This window comes from Oryx dammah, unplaced genomic scaffold, assembly GCF_014754425.2.
Source record: "Oryx dammah isolate SB20612 unplaced genomic scaffold, SCBI_Odam_1.1 HiC_scaffold_1, whole genome shotgun sequence".
NCBI classification, from domain to species: Eukaryota; Metazoa; Chordata; class Mammalia; order Artiodactyla; family Bovidae; genus Oryx; species Oryx dammah.
This window is the reverse complement of record NW_024070185.1, coordinates 5791326-5817546: the sequence shown is the minus strand read 5'-3', so window position 1 is coordinate 5817546 and position 26221 is coordinate 5791326.

Below are 26221 nucleotides of genomic sequence, written 5' to 3'. Positions count from 1 at the left end.
AACAAATCCCATTTCTATGGGCCCAGAATAACCCAGGTCTTAATGTGTCCCACCTTAAACCAGTCTTCCATCCATAACTTCCTTAAATTCCCTGTCTTTAAAGGGAAGAGTCACATTGATGACACATAGAAAGAAATGTCCCCAAACAGCATTAACTACAAGTATATGTAAGGTTGACAATTTTTGAGGAAGGCATTTTGGGGCCATATTTCCTAAATTCTACCTTTTTTCTACTTTTTATTTCTTAATTTAAAATAATTCTTAGACTCAATCATATCATACTTAAGTGGTATTAAAAAATTACCTGGATATATTACATTTTTTAAATGGTACATACTAATATTAATCATTACTAGCACTAACTTTTTTCTCATAAAATTCCTGACTCAGTGACAGAAGGATTTTTCTCCACTTTCCTCAGGTAATAGTATCTAAAAATTATCCATACCAGAAAAATGTTATTCACAGCCAAATATTTTATTCATACACTTAGCATGGGCTCGCACTTCTCATGAAAGGCATTTTCTGTAATCTTTAGTAGGCTACCTAGACTTTTCACATTTCAGACTTGTATGGCTCTAACACTGCCTAAAAGGACAAGAAATGAAAATACTTAAGTATTAGGTTATTTTACTGTCTGCAAAAATAAGATATTGGAAACTTGATGTCCACCAAAAGGGGACTGGATAAATAAATCATGATACAGCCTTTCAATGGAGTGATAGGCCAATGTTTAAGAAAGGCTGGTAATGCATTCTCAAGTAATTTATTACCTTGTTTTTTTGTAATAAAAAACATAAGAAATTCTATCAAGGTCCATCAATAAGTGACTAGATAGATAAATTATAGTACTGAAAACATCCTTTCAATGGGATAGTATATAGTTATACATACTATAGTATATAGCCTGTGAAAACCAAGGCTACTGTGCCCACAGGGGAAGATATCTGAAATAATACACTGTTACGTGACAAAAGCAAGATTAAGAACAAGTTTATAGTGTGCTTCCTTTTGCATTAAAGGAGGGGAGGTTTTCAGATATATTGGCATAAAGAAATTACAGACAGCACAGGAAAAACTAGTAAAAATGGTTCTACATGCAACATGGGGAAAGGAACAAATATCTTCACAATGTCTCATTTTATATTTTTCGTTCTTAATCTTGTGAATGTATAATCTACACAAAAATGTCATAGATGTCTCCATTATCATTGGCCTCAGGTTTGTTTAATAAGTGGATTTTAAAAGAATTACCAATATGTCACTCTCCCTCCTCCTCTTGCCAAGTTTCCTTTTTACACTGTGCTCTCCTCTTTTGTGCATCAAATGCATTTTCAGTACTCACAAAGATCGAACTGAGGGAAACAGCTAAGGCAGAGTACTTTGGAGTGGAGCTGACCTTGAATCAGTTTGAAATCTAACAAGACATGATGCTGAATAACGAAGTAAGTTGGGGAACATATTTGCATAGAAATGAAAGATGGGCTGTGTGGTCGGGTGATGCCAAAGAATTGAATAATACAGAGTGAATTGTGCCTCCTTCTTACTAACATTTTAGTGATCTAATTACAAGAATGTTTAACTAAAATGCTTTCATTCTTAAATGAAAAAGATGATTATCAGCCACTCTCTGAAATAACTAATTTTTTTTTATTTCACCAGCTTAAATAGATTTTAAAAATAAGAGGAGACAACTGAATAGCCAATTCTGAAATTTCTTTTTTCATGCTAAACCAACTTTTCAAATATTTAATCTGTGTTTGGAAATCTCTAATTATCTGAGGTCTTATACAGCCTTCCATTTATTAGAGAGATGAATCCACACCAAAAAAGCAACAGTGTTTAAATTGGATGTTCAAAAGACCCTCTCAGCAAGAGGTATTAAAATGTCAGCCTCGTGTGAATGAGACATTTTTGACCCCCATTAGTAGACGTTTGGCCCCCGGGGGGCTTTCTGTAACAGTGGTGACGGATTTGCTCTTGTCCATCTGCACACTCCTGCCATGTCCTCTTATGACCTGGGGAAGACATATACTAGACAGCTGGCTCAACCAGGTCTGTGGCCACCGAACAAAGCAAACCTTGCTGACCCACACAGAGGTTGAACCTGTGACCTTGTTCTCATTAGCTCAATGCCTTAACCACCTGATTCAAACAGCCACCAGAAAGAAGTAGACTGAACATTAAATCAATAGATGTCTCTGTGGAGGGGTGTCAAAGCCGGGTACATAATAACCTACAACACTGGACATAATACTGGTATTTAGGTACTAAAGGAGGGTGTTTTGTCCCCCTGTAAATTATATATCTTGTAATCCACACCATTTTCCAAGCTGAGAACCAAAACATGATCATCTTATCAAAGAACTGTCTGAACTTCCCTGGTGGCTCAGACAGTAAAGCGTCTGCCTACAATGCGGGGAGACCAGGGTTTAATCCCTGGGTCAGGAAGATCTGGAGAAGGAAATGGCACCCCACTCCAGGATCCTTGCCTGGAAAATCCCATGGATGGAGGAACCTGGTAGGCTACAGTCCAGGGGGTCACAAAGAGTCGGACACGACTCAGCAACTTTATTTTCACTTTCACTTTTCAGTTCTATACCATAATTCAATATGGTATGAATCCTGAAATAAAGAAAATGGCCACTGAAATGGTAGTTAACCATTTGGTAGGAAATCCAAGACAGGAATAGATTCCACAGCTCATGTGATCTGTGATCTGCTGAGTCTTGGGCTTTAAAAAGGGGAGTAGAGGTAAAAATAGCAGTTGATAGGAGCAGAGGTAAGAACAAGAGCCAATAATTTGTGAGTAGAAGACACAGAAGCTGTTTATCCGGGCAAAACTGCATAAAGAAACATCTGTATTCAGTCAGTCTACAACATTTGGTTGAGTTATCTGTGTGTTCTGTGTGTCATGGGGGCTCTGGTTACAGAGATCTACCAATAGGGAGAGGAATTCTTCTTGTGGAAGACAGAACTTTGGAGAAAGCCCCTGACATCTGCATTCTCATGTTGTCCTTCACCCTGAATAGACAGTGACTCTGGTGCCAACCTCGAAGTGTCATTATGAGTACAGGTTTAGTGCAATACGCACGCAGTGTGGAAAATCCCACATTCAATGAGAAACTTCACAAGTACAGTATGAGCAGTTTCAGTGGCAAGGTTTTATTTCAAGGAATGATATGAAGTTCCACCCATGAGCTTTTCCTCCTCATCCATCTGAGTGGACTCCATCACAGGATCCTGGTCAAGGAGCAGGCAGGCTCATTAACTCCCAACCACCCAGAGACAACAACTGAACTTGTATATTGGGGCTCAAGAAATATATTCCAATTAACCATCCAAAAATACCACTTTCAGGACTCCCTGGTGGTCTAGTGGTTAAGACTCCAAGCTTCTGATGCAAGGAGCATTTGTTCAGTCCCTGGTCAGGGAACCTAGATCCCACACGCAGTGTGGCGTGGCCAATAAAACACTAAAATACAACTTTTAAGCCCCTCCCCTCTCAAAAGATGTAGCTCCCTGTGGGATAAAGTTCCAATTTCTTATGTTGAGATCCAGCAGAAATTCAAGGCTCAGTCCTTTTTTCTTTTCTTTGCATCCCATACCTAGAGGAGGGCTTCCCACATAAAAGGAACTCAACCCATGTTGAATGAGGAGACGAATAGAAGACTCTGATCCTCTTTTATCTTTCCACTTTGTCTCACTTCAATACTCTTACTTAATCCTTCCCTCCAAGACTCCCAGTAGTCTTTCCATGAACCTGTGGACATGGCCAGCACTCTCCTCACCCCCTGCTTGTTCAGAACATTCTCTCCAACTAAGGGTATTAGCAATTACTGAGTGCTTACTAGGGCTTCCAGATGGCACTAGTGGTAAAGAACTCGCCTGCCAAGGCAGGAGACGTAAGAGATGCAGGTTCAGTCCCTGGGTCAGGAAAATCCCCTGGAGATGGAAATGGAAACCCAGTCCAGTATTCCCTCCAATGGACAGAGGAGCCTGGCGGGCTACAGTCCACCGGGTTGCAAAGATTCGGACGTGACTTAGCAGCACGCACAACTGCTTATTATGTATCACTTTGTATATGTTATCTCAATGAATTCTAAAACAAAATTCAGTTTAGTTCAGTCGCTCAGTCCTGTCCGACTCTTTGTGACCCCATGAACCGCAGCACACCAGGCCTCCCTATCCATCACCAACTCCCGGAGTTTACCCAAACTCATGTCCATTGAGCCGGTGATGTCATCCAACCATCTCATCCTCTGTCATCCCCTTCTTCTCCTGCCCCAAATCCTTCCCAGCATCAGGGTCCTTTCAGATGAGTCAGCTCTTCGCATCAGGTGGCCAAAGTATTGCAGTTTCAACATCACTCCTTCCAATGAACACTCAGGACTGATCTCCTTTAGGATGGACTGGTTAGATCCCCTTGCAGTCCAAGGGACTCTCAAGAGTCTTCTCCAACAACACAGTTCAAAAACATCAATTCTTTTGTGCTCAGCTTTCTTTATAGTCCAACTCTCTCATCCATACATGACCACTGGAAAAACCATAGCCTTGACTAGATGGACCTTAGTCGGCAAAGTAATGTCTCTGTTTTTGAATATGCTATCTAGGTTGGTCATAACTTTTCTTCCAAGGAGTAAGTGTCTTTTAATTTCATGGCTGCAGTCACCATCTCCAGTGATTCTGGAGCCCCCAAAAATAAAGTCTGACACTGTTTCCACTGTTTCCCCATCTATTTCCCATGAAGTGATGGGACCAGATGCCATGATCTTAGTTTTCTGAATGTTGAGCTTTAGGCCCACTTTTTCACTCTCCTCTTTCACTTTCACCAAGAGGCTCTTTAGTTCTTCACTTTCTGCCATAAGGGTGGTGTCATCTGCATATCTGAGTTTATTGAGATTTCTCCTGGCAATCTTGATTCCAGCTTGTGCTTCATCCAGCCCAGCATTTCTCATGATGTACTCTGCATATAAGTTAAATAAGCAGAGTGACAATATGCAGCCTTGATGTACTCTTTTTCCTATTTGGAAACAATCTGTTGTTTCATGTCCAGTCCTAACTGTTGCTTCCTGACCTGCATACAGGTTTCTCAAGAGGCAGGTCAGGTGGTCTGGTATTCCCATCTCTTTCAGAACTTTCCACAGTTTATTGTGATCCACACAGTCAAAGACTTTGGCATAGTCAATAAAGCAGAAATAGATGTTTTTCTGGAACTCTCTTGCTTTTTCTATGATCCAGCAGATGTTGGCAATTAAGCAGTCACTATTATACCCATTTTCCACAAGATGCCCACAAAAGTGGAATAACTTCCCAAGATTCCAGAGCTAGAGAGCCATGGAACCAAGATTTGAACTCAGACCTCTCTGGTTTCAAAATGAAATTCTTCTCCCTTCTAGGGTATGCTGCTCCTTCCAAAGACCCAAAGTCTGCTTTTTTCCAAAATTGATCTGACTCTCAAGGTTGAATGCAAGCTTAAGGAGAACTCTTTCCTGTCCACTTCATCCCATAAAGGTCTCTCATTCTTTTAATTTAGTGTTATTAACAAAATGTCTCAGACAATAATCAGGGACTATCTCAGCACTCCCTCTATTATTCCTGCCTACTTTTTCTTGTAACTTTTCTTTAATCCATTTCTTCACAGCCTCAGTAAATGGTTGGTTCAAAGCTCAGATTCTACATGCTATAATGTACTGTATTTCTTTACAAACATGGGAAACACCTCCACATGTGTAAGTACCCAAAGTAACTGACTAAATACATCCTCCCACCAAGAATTTTGTGCGGATTCCTGTTGCTGTTGTTTAGTCGCTAAGTCATGTCCAATTCTTTGCGATACCATGGACTATAACCCACCAGGGTTCTCTGTCCATAGAATTTCCCAGGCATGAATACTGGAGTGGGTGTCCACTCCCTACTCCACGGGATCTTCCTGACCCAGGGATCAAACCCATATCTCCTGCATTGGCAGGAGAATTCTTTATCATCTGAGCCACAGAGGAAGCCTATTACACAAAAGCATTCCTTGAAGTGTTTCTCTCTCTCTCTTTTTAATCTTTTTTTTTTAAAAAGCACAAGTTGTTTTTGTTTAGTTGCTAAGTCATGTCTGACTCTTTTGTGACCCCAGTCTGCCAGGTTCCTCTGTCCATGGGATTTCCTAGGCAAGAATACTATAGTGGGTTACCGCTTCCTTCTCCAAGTATTTCTCTCTTAAGGTGATTGTAATAAAGAAAGAAAACAGGAAAACCTGAAAAATGAAACAATGTTTATAAACTATTTTAAAGTCTTTAATTATTAACCTTCTGGAGCATCTCTGAGATGGCTACCATACCCTGTTAGTGAGATCCTCCTCTTAAGATTTTCCTTGTTTCCTTCAAATACCCTCATATTCAAAGGTTAATTACTTGGTTGTAAAAGTGCACTCCAGAATGAAATTTAACCTACAAGCTCTCCATCTTGACGTGAATATTTTTAGCAGTTTTTTTCAAACACAGAAAGCCATCTGTTTAACCAATTTAAATACACTCTTACAGAAGAATAAAAAAAAAAAAACAGAAATACAGAGGTTCATGGATTTTTAAGCTCTTTTGAGTATTTGCAAAACACATCATGACTTTTATGCTTAGAAATAATATGAAGGGGTGCTTTCAGCTTGAAATCAGCACCAGCATAAAGGTGGGAGAGAAGTAAGTATATCTTTGGGATAAAATTTTTTTGATCATCAAAAAAATTGATCATTCATAGGCCGTAGAAAAGGAGGTTTTATTGTTTTGAATGTTCAAATTTTAGTGAGATAAAGCAAACATAATTTGAGAGAATATCAAATAGAAATGTGGTTCTTGTTAATATCACATAACCTTTCCTACAAAACTTTTGCCTTTTCCAGCCTCGCTCCCATTAGAAGCAAACGAAACATGTTGACAGCTCCAACTTAGGAAAGTGTTAGGCCAACAGTCTCTCCTTTAAAGAAACTGGATCATTAATTCAATATCACATTACTAGTTTTCTTCATAAACCAAATGCAAAGGGACAGACTCTATTCTGTAGGGTTTAATCACACACAAGTGGCAAAACCACAGAACACAGCTCCTAATCTGCTGGGCCTTCAACCAAAGACTCACTCCATACACATATGCCACTTCCATTTTCATGAGTATGAATAAAACTCTAACTCATTTCACACTTTCAGAAGAAGCTGGGTCTCCATGTTAGTGATTAGATACATTCTCATAAAAAGTATATTGTGTCACTTTACCAAATGTGTTTATATGTATGAAGTGAAGTTGCTCAGTCGTGTCTGACTCTTTGTAATCCCATGGACTATAGCCCACCAGGCTCCTCCATCCATGAAATTTTCCAGGCAAGAGTACTGAAGTGGGTTGCCACTCCCTTCTCCAGAGGTTCTTCCTGACCCAGGGATCGAACCTGGGTCTCCCGCATTGCGGGCAGAAGGTTTTACTGTCTGAGCCACCAGGAAAGCCTGTTTACATGTATAAGTATGCTTTATCATTGAATATTCACCTCTACAGCAGATGAAATATTGTTTTCTGAACAATCTGTGACTTATCTCCTTTCCATCCTAAATACTCATGTAAATCTAAAGATAGCATTTTTTCTTGTATGTATGTTTGTGTATATATATATATGCCACGCCAAATGGCCTATGGGATTTCAGTTCCCTGACTAGAGATCACATCAGTGCCCTTTGAATTGGAAGCTTGGAGTCTTAGCCTCTAGACAACCAGGGAAGTCCCCTAATGTTAGCATTTTGTTTTAAAAAGAAAGCCAAAACACCTAGGACCTTAAGTCTGACGTGTTTTAGGTCTTGTATACAATGTTGTTGTTGTTGTTTAGTCAGTAAGTCATGTCCCACTCTTTTGCGATCACATGGACTGCAGCCCACCAGGCTCCTCTGTCCGTGGGATTTCCCAGACAAGAATACTGGAATGGGTTGCCATTTCCCTCTCCAGGCGATCTTCCTGATCCAGGGATCAAACTCATGTCTCCTGCACTGGCAAGCAGATGCTTTTACCACTTAGCTACCTGGGAAAGTAGGCACTCAATAAACACTGACTGAAGAATGAATGAATCAATTCCAGCCACCTGAACTGGGGAACCCAACCCCTCTACCTTAGGGAATGTTCCAGATAGAATTCAAAATAAAAGTCTCCGAAACTAGGCTCAGCTATACCTCCTTTCATGATTCCACTTAATTATGAGTTTGAATCCCAGAAAAATTGTCTTAATATTTCCAAAAGATCAAGGTAGAATTGCTTAGGCCCAGGTCCAAGATAACAGATGTGATTGGATCTCCAGAAGAAGTAGCTTGGACCTTCTTTGTCTAAAAGAAAGCCCTTGGAATTTCTCTAAATCCCCTCCAGAGGCCATCCCTGAGTGGGTGACCCCAGAGTCACTTTCCAGAGTCTCTGGCTATACCTCAAAACAAAGTTTTTAATTAAAAGTAATGCATTCGGGAACTCTCTGGAAGTTCAGTAGTTAGGACTCTGCACTTTCACTGCCATAGCCGGGGTTCAATCCTTGGTGGTGGAACTAAGATCCAACAAGCTGCATGGTATGGCTAAAAGAAAAGCAATGCATTAAAAGATCACTGGGCTCCCACCTCTGACCCTTATTGCCACTGTTGCTGATACAGTCATGTCCAGGTGGGATGCCTGCCCACCTAGTCTGAGACACACCTCACAACCCAGTGGAAGGAACCATTCAGATGAGGAGCAGAAGGAAGAAGACAACCATGGCTATGTGGGTAGGAGGTGAGCTCCCTGTGTTTTCCAAGGAGCTTAGATCAAAATCACCATGCCGTACAAATACCGATGAATAACTTCTCACAATATCAAGTTCTTTACACAGTGAGTCATTAGCCTTTATGCACCATAAGTGAGAAGCTGAAAGGAGGAAGAGACATCCATCTGTATACAGTGAAGTTTGCCTACAGAAAGCCCAATACCTGTAGGCATTAGACGCACAATAAATACGTAGAACCTGAGTGAACGGCAGTGGATAAGAGTGGGTTTCGTTCCTGCATGCAGTTCACTAGCTGTGTGATGCAGAACATCTTGGAGATGCAGCTTTTCAGGTATAAAATAGGGATAATAACTGTATCTTAGTTGGTACCTATGAAAAAATGTGTTCGTATGGGAAATGCACTTAGAACAGGATCTGGCACATAGTATTATTATCTATCATCATCATTAGTGTCATTATTACACCTCTAATTCCTGGTGTAGGATCCAACTTCTAGGATTCCATGTGGTGCTCACTGCCCTGTGGGGACAGTCACACCTATAATAAGTTATCCTCCTTTTGTAAAGAAGGAAGAGAAAGCTTACAGATCAAAAAAGTGAATTCTGCAAAAGTCCTAATGCCTTTCAATGTTTAAAAAGATCCTCCAGAGTGAGAAACTTATAACCACTCCTGTCCTTCAGTATTGTTTTTAAAGTTATATCCAAGTTACTACCCAAGGTCCATTGGTGTTCATCATAAAAATAATAACTTCCTAAGCCATACAGCAAATTCCCGTTGGCTATCTATTTTATATATGGTAATGCAAGGTCCCATGTTACTCTTTTCATACATCTCACCCTCTCCTCCCCTCTCCCCATGTCCATAAGTCTATTCTCTATGTCTGTTTCTCCACTGTTGCCCTGTAAATAAATTCTTCAGTACCATTTTTCTAGATTCTGTATACATGTGTTAGAATACGATATTTATCTTTCTCTTTCAGACTCACTTCACTCTGTATAATAGGTTCCAGGTTCATCCACCTCATTAGAACTGAGAGGTGGGAAGCGGAGGGAGATGGGAGGGAGTTTCAAAAGGGAGGAGATGCATGTATACCTATGGCTGATTCATGTTGAGGTTTGACAGAAAACAGCAAAATTCTGTAAAGCAATCATCCTTCAGTAAAAAATAAATAAATTTAAAAAAAAAAACCCGACTTCCACACACTGCCATAATTTGCACAAAATCCCATCAGTGCCATTTTGACAGGAACAAGGGGATCCCTGATGTTGCTTATTGTTCATTGGGCTTGACCCCAAACGTGATTTAGCTAACTGCTATATTGGGTTTCCCATCTCCACACATGCTGCTCCTACAGTCATCCTCTGGGGGCTTCCGGGTACTTTGGATGGGCCCGGTGCCTGGGTGTGTGTGTCTTGGTCACCGTGGAGGGTTATGTGAGTGAATCAGGAACTGGAGCATCTTAAAACGAAACAGCTGCGGCAGGAGTGGTCCAGGCTTGGGTGCAACACGATAGCTGCTATTAAACTTCACTTTGAGCTTCTCTTGGCTTTGATGATTTCTTTCTTCCTCTCCAAAGTTTATCATTCTTTTCCTGACCCCAAGTCAAGCTCATAAAAGCCCAGTTTTTGTTTTGGCTTGTATTAAAGTTTTCATGGTGTTGTTGCTGTTGGTTTCAGGAGTTTGCTTGTTTTCAGTTTTTGTTCTGTTTTTCCTTTATCTATTTGATCTGGGAAAACTATGAAGTGAGGTGGCCCAGACATTCTAAAGTCTCTTGAATCGAGGTGGAATTAGATGTGAAGCTTTTGTTCCCTGCCTGGTGTTCACCTGTCTCACACAGCCCTTGCCGCCTCCCCCATGCCACTTCTTCCTGGTAAGCAGCTGGAAATGTCCTGTTTTTTTTTTCAGGCTTTGTGGTACCAATCAACTTTCTTGGCATCTCTCATTCCATGATGAACTAGTTGAGTTAAAATGATTCAATTTCAACATCCAACGATGACATCCTTGAATAAAGTTTATTGTTCACCATTGTAGTAGAAGAAATGCATAAATGCATTGTTGGAATTTTTAAAAATCATTTTCGTTCTGACAGCTAAAAACTGAATGCATGTTTAAGTTCCTCAGAAAAGATGTGTTATAGTAATACAGTGATAGAATTGGAGAGATTATCAAAAGGTCTCTTCCTTTGCCACCACTACCAGGGAAATAAATCATTTAAATGAACTCCAAATATTGTTACCTCGATTAACATACCTTAATCCCACCACTGTATTTTGTATAATCTTTTCTTAAGATGATAACTTATAAGGCATCACTTAAAGCCTACTTAATGATGCTGAGATGGAGCTGAGATTCAAGTCAGCCAACTATTGGGACTTTTTCCAGCTCCCAACGACCACCTGGGATTCATCTCAATTCTCTGATTCTGTGTTTCAAATCAACCACTCAAAGATACTATTTGCTGTCAGCAAGTCCCCTGATTTATTTAATCCTTCCCCAAAATGTGTCCTGAAATTCTCGCAATTTAACCCCTATTTGTCATGAAGGCAGCTTCTCTGCAGTGACTAAATCACTCTCCAGCATTGTGAGGTGTTAGGAGAGGCCCTGGGACTGTGCTGGTGGCCTGGGAAAGCCTGCAATACTGCTGTTACTTATATTCTCCACAAATCATCAATAGGCTTTTTGTTTTAGTCACAATCTCACTGCTCCCCTCCAAAAGAAAGAGCATACAGGCATACTGCAAACATATAGTACTGTCAGAGACTCAGTTTATCTCTATATTTCCCATTTTAAGAAGGATATTACTGGGACTTCCCTGGTGGTCCAGTGGATGAGCTCTGCACTCCCAATGCACGGGACGCAGGTTCCATCTCTGGCTGGAGAACTAAGATGCCACTTGCCACAACTAAGCAGGCATGCTGCAATGAAGACTGAGCACAGCCAAAATTAATCAAATTTTTGTAAAGGACATTGCTAATTCCATCTATAATATGCACACATTGTTTTCCAGATTACACAGTACAATATGGGGAATTACGGGGTCAAACAATAATAGAAGAAGGAAAAAAATAAAAATAAGTAGAAAAGAAAAAAGCAGGGTAACAAAAACTCTTCTCTGACTTAAAAATAGATTGAGACAATCAGTCTCATTTCATCCTCTAACGTGCAAATCCCAACAGATTAAAAATATATATATATATACACCATGGTTTACAAAGCAGAAGTCCTGTGACAAAAAAAGATGGCATCTTTTGCTCCCCTAACACAGCAGTAAGAACCCATTACAGTCAGTAGTAAAAATCAAAGGGAATAGGTTTGGAAGAGTTTGCATGGTGTCACACTATCATCCTTCAAATTCATAGCTCACAGCTCAATCTTCCTCAATTTGCAGGTGATCCAGAAGGCATGGGATTGAATTCACCGATGGGCAGCCCACTTTTTAACTTTATTTTATTCCCTCCACTCCTGCCACTCCTTAACCCCTAGTTACCACAAATCTTTTCTCCACTTCTATAATTTTGCCACTTAAAAACGTTATATAAATGGAACCAGACAGTATGTAACCATTTGGGGTTGACTTTTCCACCCTGCATAATTCTTAGGAGATGAATTTGAGTTGTTGAGGTGATCAATAATTTATTCCTTTATAATTGCTGAGTAGTATTTCACAGTATGCTTCCTAGGTGGTGCTAGTAGTAAAGAACCCACTTTCCAATGCAGTAGATATGAGATGCGGGTTTGATCCCTGGGTTGGGAAGATCTCCTGGAGGAAGGCATAGCAACCCGCTTCAGTATTCTTGCCTGGAGAATTCCACAGAGGAGTCTGGCAGGCTACAGTCCATAGGGTCAGAAGGAATAATACACGACTGAAGCGACTTAGCACACACATGCATTCCATGGTATGGGTGTACTATGATTAACAGCACATACTTGACTGTTAACAAAATGGTGAACCATTCGAGTGTCCTTTGAAGGTCCTCTGCGTTGTTTCCAGTTTGGAGCTACTGTGAATAAAGCTGCAATAAACAATCATGCCCAGGTTTCTGTGTGAACCTAAGTCTTCACTGAGCTAGGATACATGCTCAGAAGGGCAACTGCTGAGTCACACAGTAGTTACATGTTTACTTTTTTATTAAAAGAAACTGCCAAATTGTCTTCCTTTGGCTGGCCCATTTTTCTCCCCACAAAGCAGTGTAAGAGTGATCCAGTTTCTCTGCATCTTCATTAGCATGTGGTATTGTCATAGTTTATTTTTAGCCAAAGCCAGAGATCCAGTTTAGGGCAAAAACTGCTGGCAAGTCTTCTGAATTTAACATATTTTATTATTTTTAACATTACAAGGGATTAAATATACATATATTTGGCATATATATATGCCAACACACATATATATGTTATATATATCCATATATATTAACGTCAGCTTACTTTTGTTTAAACTCTACAACTTAAGCATACAGGCATACTGTGCACATCAGACAAATTACTTAACATCTCTGGACTTCAATTTCCTGATATGTTAAAAACTAACCCTTCCAAGTAAAGAATTATGTTAGAGTAATAATGTGTATATAGAGCACAGGAAAGGGGCTTCCCTGGTGGCTCAGTGGGAACAGAACTCATCTGCAATGCAGGAGTTGCGGTTTGATCCCTGGATCAAGAAGAACCCTGGAGGAGAGCATGGCAACCCACTCCAGTGCTCTTGCCTGGAGAATCCCATGAACAGAGGAACAGAATCAGACCTACTTTATCTACCTTCCAGAGGTACTGAGTTCAAATGAAAGGGCTTCTTTGGTGGCTCAGATGGTAAAGAATCCACCTGCAATGCAGGAGACCTGGGTTCGATCCCTGGGTTGGGAAGAGAGTTCAAATGAAAGAAATATGTAAAAGCAACTTGAGGTGAAGTGAAGTCACTCAGTCGTGTCTGACTCTTTGCGACCCCATAGACTGTAGCATACCAGGCTCCTCTGTCCATGGGATTTTCCAGGCAACAGTACTGGAGTGGATTGCCATTTCCTTCTCCAGGGGATCTTCCCAACCCAGGGCTCAAACCCAGGTTGATGTGGCTAGTAGAGGAAGGCAAGTTATAGAAAACAAAGTCTAGGGCACCAAAGGGTCTCATTCATTCTGCCATCAGATGTCAAGATAGAAAAATGGCAGGAACCACAATGATTTCGGGGTCTAGGAGGGTGATGCCTCAGAGAAGGGGGTGCAAAAGGACCAGGACACAAATTCCCTTTGTATCTGTTTTCATATATACAATCAGAAATGAGTTCACCAACAGCCTCACTTGGTTGTTATCAACAGTTGCCCGAGGTGCCCAGGCATGGGGGAGATCTCAAAGGCAAAGGGGCTAAGAGTACCCCCACTGTAACAGAGAAGAACAAATCTCACTCCATATTGGATCTGCTTCTTTTCCTTAACATTGGTATCCTATTGCTTTTGCCTACAAGTTAATCACTAAAACAATGTTGCCTATAGCCAAAAGATACCAGATAGCCATTCTCAATGCTCTGATCTTTAAAGGTATAACACTTTCCCCCTCATATAGAGATAAGAAGTTGCAGAACAGAGAAGAACATTTGCCTTGTTGAAGGTTTGTAGGAACATTGTGACCACACCTAGGAGGACAGTTGAGGAACAAAGGATTCCAGCAGCAAGAAGTTCACAACAGCCAGGCAAACACTCCTTCCCTTTTCGTTAAAGAAGCCTAAATTCAAACTCAGGTAAGATGGCTCTTTGGGACACTAGTCCAACATCCTGTCTGCTAACGTACCAAATAAAGTCATTATTCTTTGCCCCAATAACTCATCTCTTAATTTATTGTTCTGTCCCGTGGTGAGCAATATGAGCTTGGACTCAGTAACACCACCACAAGCTCACATGGACTGAGACAGGTTATGGTTTATCTGGCTCAGCTGGGTAGAAGCAGATTATATAATCCAGTTTTAACTAAACTAAACTTCAGCAAAGGGCTTTAAAAGATTCCTACAAGGAATCTTAGATTGAAGATAATTCAAAGTACATAGACATAAAACATCGAGGAGAAAAGGAAAGAATTGATACTGCTCTTTCTGTATGTTAAGCACTTCAGTCCTAAAGCTACGAAACAAGGCAAGCACAGACAACACGAATCCAACAGTAAATCACCAAGACTATTTAAAACGTAGATTTTCAACCACAGCTATAAGGTTCAATCTCACCTTAAAATATTTAAACCTATTGTTTACTTTATCTTGCTCTTTTTTAGTTTAGCTTTTGTAAGAGAAAACTGTGCTCAGTTTTGTCCAACTCTTTTTCAACCCTGTGGACTGTAGCCCAGCAGATTCCTCTGTCCATGGGATTCTCCAGGCAAGAACACTGGAGTGGGTTGCCATTTCCTTCTCCAGGGGATCTTCCCAACCCAGGGATCGAACCCACATTGCTTGCGTCTTCTACATTAGTAAGCTGAGTCTTTACCACTGAGCCACGTGGGAAACCCTTAGCTTTTGTACGGGTTTATAATGTATATATCGGAGAAGGCAATGGCACCCCACTCCAGTACTCTTGCCTGGAAAATCCCATGGACAGAGGAGCCTGGTAGGCTGCAGTCGATGGGGTCGCACAAAGTCAGACATGACTGAAGCAACTTAGCAGCAGCAGCAGCATAATGTACATATGATGTTAGTAAAGTAGTACAGATACATGATTTGCCAATAAATAGACATGTTTTACTCTTGAGGTGCACAACTCAAACAGGCAGGAGACCACTGAGTTAGGGTATCTGACTTCTTCAAGGTGTTGTTTTCCCCAGTTTAGACAGCAGCAGACTACAACATGTGGCCAAGATGGCATTAAGGTAGATCTCCTCTGCTAGTTTGGCAGGTTGCTCTCGCTAAGACGACTTCCCCATACCTTTCTAGAGCCTCTAAAGACAGACAAAAGTCTTTACCTTCACCCTGTCAACCTTGAGGTCTGGAAGCCAGTGCAGACCCCTCACACAAATCTCTGTGAAGTCCATGGGCTGTCAACACTCCCACATTCCATGACTTTCAGGAAGGTACTTGGCATGCCACTCTTTAATGTTGTATGGTTTACCTAGTGTTTATTAAGCACTTACTGTGGCTCAGACAGTTAAGCATCTGTCTACAATGCGGGAGACCCGGGTTCGATCCCTGGGTCAGGAAGATCCCTTGGAGAAGGAAATGGCAATCCACTCCAGTACTGTTGCCTGGAAAATCCCATGGACAGAGGAGCCTGGTAGACTACAGTCCATGGGGTCGCAAAGAGTCGGACACGACTGAGCGACTTCACTTTACTATATGCCAGACCCTCAATTAAGAGCCTCGTGTAATCATCTCACCACAACTTCATCATGACATTGTGATAAACTCTACAATTATTATCCACCTTGTACAGATGGGGTAACTGAAGCTAATAATGGTTCACTAATTTTCTCAAGATCATATGCTGACAGCTGCTCTAGTCAACATGCAATTTTGTGCCTCCAGGGACTTACCTGGTAGTCCAGTGGTTAAGACTCTGAGCTTCAAACGCAAAGGGCATGGGTTCAATCCCTGGTGGGGAAGCTAAGATCCCACATGCTGGGGGGTGTGGCCAAAAAGTTAAAAAAAAAAGAGGGGGGTCTGCCTCCAACTCCAGAGACTTGGTCTTAATCACTATATTATGCTACCTTACTTGCATAATAATAGCTTTTATTTGTATGTATTATTAATAATATTTCTTTACAACATACTCAAACTTAATTTCTAAAACTTGTCTCCTCCCAAATGTGACTTTGCTTCATCCTGGGATCAGATATTTACTGAAGTACTTCACTGACTTTGTAATAAACCAAATAAATTAGAATTATATCTATAGGAGCTATTTTTATAAAGAGATTTTGTGAAAATTTTATCTTATCAATCCTTGAAAAAAGACTGCTGTAAATAACATGAAGCAAGGTATAAACAATAATACAATAAAATGAATCTGGCTTCCTGTTTGCCCAGATGTATCTGACATTATAAGTTAAACCCCTAGAATTCAAGGCAATGAGAAAAATTCAGGGGTGTGATCTAGTTATTTCCACATATTCAGATAGTTCCTGCCTGTGTACATTAAGGATACTTGAGTTCTCCGATGTTCTCTTTTTGTGATTTTAAAAACACTACATTTACAAAGCACAGTCCACACCACGTGGACTCAAATGCTATTTTCTTAATGTAGCTATTTTATCCCTGATAAACTATCATATTTATCCTTATAAATACTTCATTAAACATCACTCTATCTGAAAAAAGAAAAATTCAGCAAAGAAAAAGCACTTCAACAGCCCACATATAATTTATATTTGTAATAAAGCAAAAATAACCACTTGATTAGATTCTGTAATTTTATTGAGAACATCATCTTGAACAGCAAAAGATACAGAGAACTTAACAATGTTTGGAAAAGCAGAAAGAGTTACTAGGAATGTAAGGAGGCAGTTTCTTGCTTTTTTTTATCTCAGATTAATAACAGTCAAAGGTGACTGGTTTCTTCCTGGAAAAGGTTTGTTGTTGTTTTTTTCACCTTTTTCTCCACAAGTGGGAATTTATGGAAATCTTCTCATGGATATACTTTATTACTCCAGTTTTATACCAATTTGAGGGGGGGGAAATGTTTTTTGACACCAGTTGTGACAAAATGCATTCATTTAGGAAAAAGCAGTGGTATAGTGAGTTAAAGATCCTTATATTTTAACCCAATATCAAAAATTAAATAGTGGGACTTCCTTTGGTGGTCCAGTAGTCAGGACTTCAATACAAGGGTTGAAGGTTTGATCACTGGACAGGTAGCTAAGACCCCCATAAGCCTCTTGGCCACAAAACCAAAACATAAAGCAGAACCAATTGTGACAAAATCAATAAAGACTTTAAAAATGGTCCACATTAAAAAAAAAAAATCAAGATAGCTAGAATTTTCTATACCAAGAATTTACCTCCATTCCTTGATGGGGCTTCTTCACTCAGTGAAAAATCTATCTTAGAAGTCACTGATTTGAAAAACCAAAAACAAAACCCAACCTATTTGGTTATGTGGATGCAACTTATGCCCTTTCTGGTTATAGAGAAAGCCAGACCTTGTCAAAGGAAACTTTTCTTTTTCAGATTTTAGGTTTCTGCATTCCTCCTGTCTTGTCTTTTGTTTCCCTCTTTAAGCCATCACTTCATAACTGTCATGAGGAAAAGCACTCACTCATTTTCTCTGATTTTACATCTTCATAGAATTTTTTTTTTAGATGGACCACAGCCATCTTACAGGAAAACTCCATTTTCTGGTGGGGGCTGCAAAGGGTAGAATCTGAATGTCCAGTGCACTGTTTATCACCCAGCACAAGGAGGGATTCGTGTTACCTACAAAGGTATTAGGAAAGTGCTCCCAGCTGAAAGTATTTATCCAATTCCAATTGTTGTTTGGAAGTCTAAAATACGAAGGGTAGTACTGTTCCAGGAGCTACTGTTTAAAACAATGCAACGCCTGTTTAGAGGCAAAAAGTCAGTACTTGAAAGTCTGAGTTGGTTTAAAAAATAATAACTATGCATCCAAAAAAGAATTCTTAAAGAAACATTTATATGCCAGGCACATGTTTTTTATTTTAATAACATTAGCTAAACTAAATAAATATGTAGAGTCTAATAATTATTCTCTATATTTTTATATTATTCTATTTTAGTGAGTTTGCGAAGAAGCTAATGAATAACAATGAAAGAAAAACATGTATCTGTCAGGACAAAGTTGCTTGTGGTTTGTAGACAATGCAAAACGTTGTGTTGAAAAAATGCTGTTAAAAAGTCATTGAAAACTGCTCTGATTAAAAAAGAAGTGACTACATATCCCTATAGGATAATGGCAGATAAAAAAGTAATCATGTTCCCTGTACAATTATGTTCGCTGGCATTTATGTAAGTATAATAATGCTTTCAGGGTATTTTCATAGTGTTCACTTAATGTGGGATTAACATCAAAATCTTTATAATTATCTGAGATCACGAATTGAAAGTGGAGTGGTAAAACATGTTAATGGTTAAAAGACGCTAGCAGTTTTAATATCAAACAGATTAACACACATGAAAGTAATATAATTTGTGCACTGAATAATATGTCAGATCAATTCTTCTGGTGAAGGAAGAACTCTTATGAAATGGTACCCTTTCTAGCTACTGCTTTGTGTTTCTTCTAGAAATACTAATGCAATCTCAGAAAATTGCATGAGAAATGCACGTGGGTGTGCCTAACTCATGGACTTGAAACATTATTCTGTGACTTTGCATCACACAATTTCATGAAACCTTCATTTCTGAAGTTTCCTTTCAATAAAGTCAAGAACCAAAACATGACAATAGGAAATTAATTTTGAAGAAGGAAGGTGTGATTATAAACAACAACAACAACAAAATAGAGCATAAAAGAGATTGTTAATTGGCAAGAACAGCTATGAATTTCTTTTATAACCACTCGCAAATAAATGTAGATTCTTACGCATTTTTAAATAATAAAGAAGCATATTTTAACAAGTACCTCAGAGTTTCATAAAACTGTTTCTCAGCCTCAACTTTCTCACCCGGACAGGGGTAAGAAATGGGTAGTCATTTAGAAAGTAATATGAAGCTACGGATTAATTGCCTGGCATGCCCATCTTTCTAGAATCTCGGTGAAAATGGACCTCACAACCCAGACCTAATTATATTATAATCCCTGTTGCACTCAGCTACACGGGTTAGGATGGGATGTGAAACCTTGGAAACTATACTGAACGTGACAAACGCAGGTACCTCCCCCCGCCCCAAACACGGAGAATGTGTATTAAAACCGGTATCTGTGTAACTTCAGCTACGCCCGAATTGGGGGCAGGGGGCGGGGCGGGGGGGGGTCCAGGAGTTAAATCATGTGGTTTCCACTTATGCAGAGAGAATCCATTAAAAAGAGATTTATTATCATATTTTCCTTTGGAAATGTAGTATTTGTTTTTGACTTTAAAAGTGCTCCTCTGTATAAAGCAGGGTAAATATTACAATTTTATGAAACAGCAGCCAAGATTTAATTGTCTGTGAAATATCAGGCTTAGGACCTGATTCGAGTTAACTACTGTTCTGCTGAGACCAGCTCGCTGGCCCGCTGTGGCCCAAGGCGCAGGTTAAAGAAGGGGTGGGCGGCCCCACGCCCCCCGGAACACCGCCAAAGGTCTCGGAGCCTCATGCTCCTGCAGCCGAGCTAAAGTGACTTTGCGCACAAAATCAAACCAGAATAAATGGCCAAGGAAAACGGGACCCAGTAGGCTAGCGAGAGAGAGAGAGAGAGAGAGAGGGAAATCCGGTAACCGCCTAGAAGTGCAGGAGGAAAACGGGATGGGATGCAAAAAAGTGGAGCGGAAGAGGGGAGAAAGGAAGCTGGGCAAGTGGACACTCGACTCCACGTGTTCACTGTCCTGCGCGTTAACACCGCGTGCGCCCCAGCCGCTCCACCGGGAAGGAAAAGCCCCAGAGCTCGGCCCTGCAGCCCCGGCCCCCTCCCCGCATCCTCCTCGCCCCACGCCGGCTCCGCGGGTCCTTCCTCCGCCGCCGGGGCTGAGAGAAAGCGGGCGGCGGCCGAATTGCCCCGGTGACACCGTAGCCAAAAGCCTGTCCGTAATTGCAAAGCAAACAAGGCTGAAATATTGGGTCGGTCTCAATCGTGACAAGATCTACGCTTTTGCCGCCAATTTGTTTGTGCAGCTCTATTTAAAGGCCCTTGATTGAGGAAACGTTGAAAATAGCGGGGAGGGTTCCCTAATGAGACCTCGGGAAGAAAGAGCTGCGGCGGGAGGGCGCGGGCGGGGGAGGGGGAGGGGCGCCTTTAACCTCTTCCTGCCCGCTTCAGGCAAAAGCCCTGGAGCCCAGAGAGGGCAGGAGGGGGAGCAGGGATCTGTCCGGTCCCGCCCCGCGCGGCGACCTCCCCGGCGGCCGCGGCCTGAACTCCGCCCGCACCCGCATCGCCCTCCTCTCCTCGGCCCCGAGGCCCCGCGGCGCCCTCCGACAAAACCCCCGACTGGGGGGTCCCAGGAGGCTGAAAGGGAAGGCTAGACACTCAAGAGGCGGGAAGAGAACACACACACACACACACATTTATTGCGCGTAGAAAAAGCCCGTGTGTTCAGCGTCCAGCCCCGTGCGCGCCTCGGTCTCATTCAACTCCGAGTGCATCCTCGCAGCCAGCTTCACTACCCCATTGCTCAGATGCAGACACCAAGGCTTAGAGAAAACCAGTCCTTGGGGAGCCTGCGTCCGCCCAGCGGGCTCTGGCTTGGCAGCTCAGGAGGTGGGGGGCCCAGGGGAGGCCAGGCCAGGCTGGTCCCCCTCTTCTCCATCCCACGCCGGCGTCGCGGAGCCCTTGGATGCGCGGTCTATCCAAGCAGCTTTCTCCCCGCTTCTCCCAAGGACTTGGTGCTGAAGTCGGTTCCCTGCGAGACATGTCCGCCTCCGGCACTAGCTCTGGTCGCTTTCAAAACAAAGAAAATTGCAATCCGATTGCCATTGGGATATGCGAAATTCATCCTTTACACAGCTGTTTAAGCACCCACTGGATTCAGTGGCTTGATTGGGTTCTCAGGGAACCCACAGTCACAGAGGAGAAAGGTGTGTGCCGGGAGAGCTACCAGAGAGAAGACTGCGGGGGAGAGGCGTGGGGAGGAGGGGGCAGGGAGGGGTGGGCACAAGAACAGAGTTCAGAAGAAGGGAGACCTGATTTGCTGGAGCAGAAAGGAGGGAAGCCAAACCTGGAAAGGCTTCCTGGAGGAGGTGGCATTTATGCTGGGTCTAGAAGAAACCAGGAAGTGTGGATTCTTTAACATGGGAGAGAGATAAGTTGTTTGCCAGCTCTGCTGGCAAGTCAAGGGGTGCCAGACCCACAGCTGGGGACAATGTGGGGGTCACCATCTGTTGATCCCCAGCTGCCCCTTTAATGTAGAGAATGTGAGTTGATCAAGTCCTAAGCCAAAGTTTCAGTCTCCCTTAGGATTGAAAATCTAGGGCTTGCAGGTAACACCAGAGGCAAGACTTTGACCCTTCAGGAGGCCTGGACTTGGGCCAGCAGGGCCTGTTTGTTAGGGGCAGGCCAGCAGGAACACGGCACTGGGACACTCTCCCCAGGGCTATTAGAGCCACACATTCCCAGCTTTTCCCGAGGGATCTGGTCAGAGATGTACCTTGGCGCATCAGAAGTTTGTCTTTCTGGAGTCCCGGGCAGAGGTGGACTGGGAAAATGGAGACCCCCGAGGGGCAGGGAGAACTGGTTTCGGTGGTACTTCTCCCAGAATGATCTGCGCTTTCTGCCAGCAAAACAAAAAAGCATCAGTCACAGGAGACCAGTGGAGCTGCTCAGTGTGTTCTCAATGAAATTCTGCTTTTTCTGCATGCAACCAATTCCTTCGTTTGAAGTTGGATGCTTTGCAAAGCAGAATGCAATTCCATTTTTTCATTCCTCGAGGTTTTGGCCTGTGTTGACATAAGTGGGCACTCACACAAGTATTAAAAAGAAAAGCGTTCTCTTCTGGAAAATGGAACAAAGTCGCACCTTTCCAGTCACGCGGCAGATGTATAATCTGTAACAACAAATTCGCCTCCTTGTGCTGCGCATTTCCAGCAAGCACCCTGCCTTCTCTGTTTATATTATAACTTTTCTGCCTGCAATTATTTTTATTTTAATTTTCTGTCACTTTAACAGAAACCAGAGCCTTTTCCTTTAATGTTTTGTACACAACATGTTCATTTGGATAAGATGTTCTTTTCTATCCTCTTTTAGCTTGCCTTTCCTAGTGTGGCGTTCTGTATCAGGAGTTTCTAATATTTCTCCTTCTCTCTCTCTTTTTTTAAAAGAACGTGTCCCTGTCTTGCTTTATTTGTTTGTGTGAAATTTAGTTTGAAAGGAGATCAGAGAGAGCAGGAGGGGTTTGTAATAGGAGAATGACCGAATGACCTAAAGGCTGATTATCTGTCATTAACTGGAGACTCGGTGTACCCAAATTACCAGGGAGACCTCAGTCTGCTGGATCCAAAAAGGCAAGCATGGAATGCAGAGCTGAACAGGCTCGTGGCATTGCAAGTGAAGACACTCTGCCCACACATTTTCTTAAAGAGGCTTCCTTCAAACCACAGCTCAGCTTCAGTGGACAAGTGTTTTAGATTCTGACATGTTGTACACTGGTATTTTTTTTAAAAAAAAAAAAAAAAGAAAAACACTCTGCTGAAAGACTACCTTCAACGTTTTCTATCGCTAACTCTTTCTGTGTCATTTCATTAGGAGCAAAATTGCAGTTAATTGTCTAAGCTCCAGAGAATATTGAGAAATTAAGCCAAGCTGCTTTTGATCTGCTAAACCCAAGCCTTGTAAAAATCGAGGTTTGCCATTAATATTGACGATAAAACGGTTTCTTTTTGTTAACCTGAAACTCAGCCATCGTGGTGAGCCCTCGCCTAGAAGCAAAGGCCCTGGAAGGAAGAAGCAAGGGTTTGGAAGGAACTGCCAGAACTCTCTTTATGAACTTGCAAAGGAGGCTTCAGAACAGGACTTCCTAGGAATGCGGGCCACACTACAGTTAGCACTGGGAATGCACAGGGCTGCTAACAGATCCTTCAGTCACATAAGTGGTTTGTCCAAAGCCCCGCATGTTAAGCTGCCATTTGCTTTCAAATATTATTCTGAACCCCAGACTGTCTGGCAGACTAGTTGAAGTCTATTCTTTACCCGTTCCCTTCAAGCGCGAATGCAAAATTACAATTACTTCCTCTTCTGAATGTCGACAGCTTTCCTCCCGGCTTGGAAGAATATATTGCTTGTATGTGTAGGTGATGTGATTGAAACAAGAATGTGAATGAGCAGTTAACATAAATCCTGTGCGGTGTATTTTCTTACACCACTTTTGCTCTCACCTCCATCTCTATTTACAGACTAGCAAAGATCAAATTTGTCGTACTTCTTTGGATCACCGTAATTTCATTAATAACACTTCCCACTTATACATCATGCAGCCTGGAGGGAGCCCCCTTCACGTGCATTATCTTTTGTTCCGTTCAGTCTGAGTAAGGAATTTAGCTTTACAGACAAACGTGGGCAAATGTGGGTACCCAGCAAAGGACTGAGTTCCCCTGATCCATAAAGGCCCTCCAGAGCAGCAGCACACCCAGTTCATATGAAGATCTAGTCAGAGATTATTTGGAAAAGATGCAATTCCCACTGTCTATAACAGTGGACATTCAGATGTTTTCTGTACAGTGTCCACCTTAAGTATTGTACACAATGTTATATGTCAATTATATATCAATTAAAAATATTTTTCTTAAAGAATCTGACTTAAGGATGAAACAGTATCTTGCTCTTCATCACTTTCAGCTTCTGTGACACCAAAAAACTTTATAAATCCAAGCATTGCTGGCAAACAAATTAGTAAGGAGGGAAAGAGAGAAGAGAGAGGAGGTAAAGAGAGGGAGAGAGGAAAGAGAGAGAGAAGGGCTAAATGAGGGAGGGGGGTTTACAAACACCCAGCAAGCTCCAATTTTCTCCACTGACTTAACTGTTTCCTAATCAACAAGGAGCCATGAGCCCCACCACAGTCAGCACTGCAGCTGCAGCAACCCCTCCTACCCCGTCTGCACAGCTCTGCTCTCTGCTCGAATGGGAAAGAGGAGGGATGAGGGTACCCTCACCAGATACCCCACCTCCGCCTGAAAACTCAACAAGAAAACGCTCAGAAGAAATGAAACCTCAAAGGAGCCAAGGGCAGTCCTTCCTGCCCTTCGTTTCTGAAACAGACATGAGTCTGAGCAAACGTGATTCCACTTCGGAACTGTGTACTAGGAGCACCACATTTCTGGGCCCACCTTCATTTGCCAAAAGATAAACCAGAAGGTGGGGACCACAAGCCCCTCCCTGTTAGAGGGGGACTCTTGCCCACCACTTGGACAATGCGCCTTGTTCTAGATTGTCCTAGCGGTTGGTTCTGGGGTTAAGTGGCTAGTATGCACCATGACTCAACCACACCCTTGGAGGGAGAGAAACGCAAAGCAGTCAGGGTGTCAGAAGAAGCACCACCCGACAGTGAGGCCGGGGTGACACCTTTAAGAATACATTGTTTTTTCTCTCACCTTCTCGGTTGGAAGTTCTTTCTGGGGTTCTTGGCATGTTCTGGGGTTCCCCTCCCATAATAGCATTATAGAGATTAACAGGAATGCCCAGAGTCACTTCTACTACGTTGGTTAGGAAAATAAGGTAAAACGAGACTTGAAAAACGCTGAGGGGAATTGAGCCATAATTCCCGTAAACATAAAATGTGTGTTTATGGCCCTCCGGCCTGGTTCTTTTCAGATCCAGTTTATTTTGAGTTCTCATGAGCAAAACACAAGATACAAACTGCCCTTGCCTTTGAAATAATAAATACTCGAAAAGATCTGTATTTTCCCTTAAAACAGACTGAAGTTTTTAAGAAAATATTTAGTTTAAAGCAGATTGATTTTAAAAGTAATATCTCACAAGCCCAGAATGTTTGCCAGGGCATGAGTGCCCCCCCTCAACCCCATGCCCTTGGACCCTTTTCCAGGCAAGGAGGTGGGAGTTGAGGGGAAAAGAGACAAGAGACACAGGCCCAAAATAAATGTTGGACCCCAGTTCTGTCTGCTTAGCTGAAGAAGGCAGTTGTGATGTGCAGCACGGTGGGTATATCATCAGTTACAAGGATCTCAAACATTCCCCCAAAACCAGGGCTGTCCCCCCAACCCATGTATTGACCTCCCCACCTGGGAAAGACTGGCTGCATCTTAGCTCAGGGCCTCAGAGGAGGGGAAGTGGTTAGCACACACTCACCTTTGCAGGATTTCTCCTGCAGGCAACCCAGGCAGCCCCAAGCCAGCAATTTCTCAGCTGCTCGGGAGCCCCTGGAGTATGTGTCCCCTTTCCCAGAGCAGAATACCAGAGGCTACCGTAGAATATCCCAGGATGGGGTCTGGACCACGAAACCAGGAACTTCTGCCTCCTACCTGTCTTTTCCCACGTCCCCGTCCATCACCACCACTACCACCACCTCCATCACTAGTGCCCCAGAAGGCACAAGGCACCTAAACTGGGGCACATCTGACATGCGTCTTTGCCGCACAGCTTTCCACGGCAGCAGAGTAATCTAGCAGCCCACTAGAGTGGCAGCAAAAAGTCCCAAAGAGAGACGAAGAGAAAAAAGTGGGCTCGGTTGGTTGTACATCCAGAGTGGAACTCAGCCCCTTTGGGACCCTAGAGTTCTCCCACTTGTCCCTGCTTCCGGGGCCATAAGCCTCTGCATTTTGGCTTTCTGAGACTCATGAAGTCCTGGACCCTTGAATCACGTTAATTAACTGGTAATGACACTGTCAGTGAGGACCAAGGTTCAGATTAGCCTCTTTTATGACTTTTTTTTTTTCCTATCCCATGTTGTCCATCT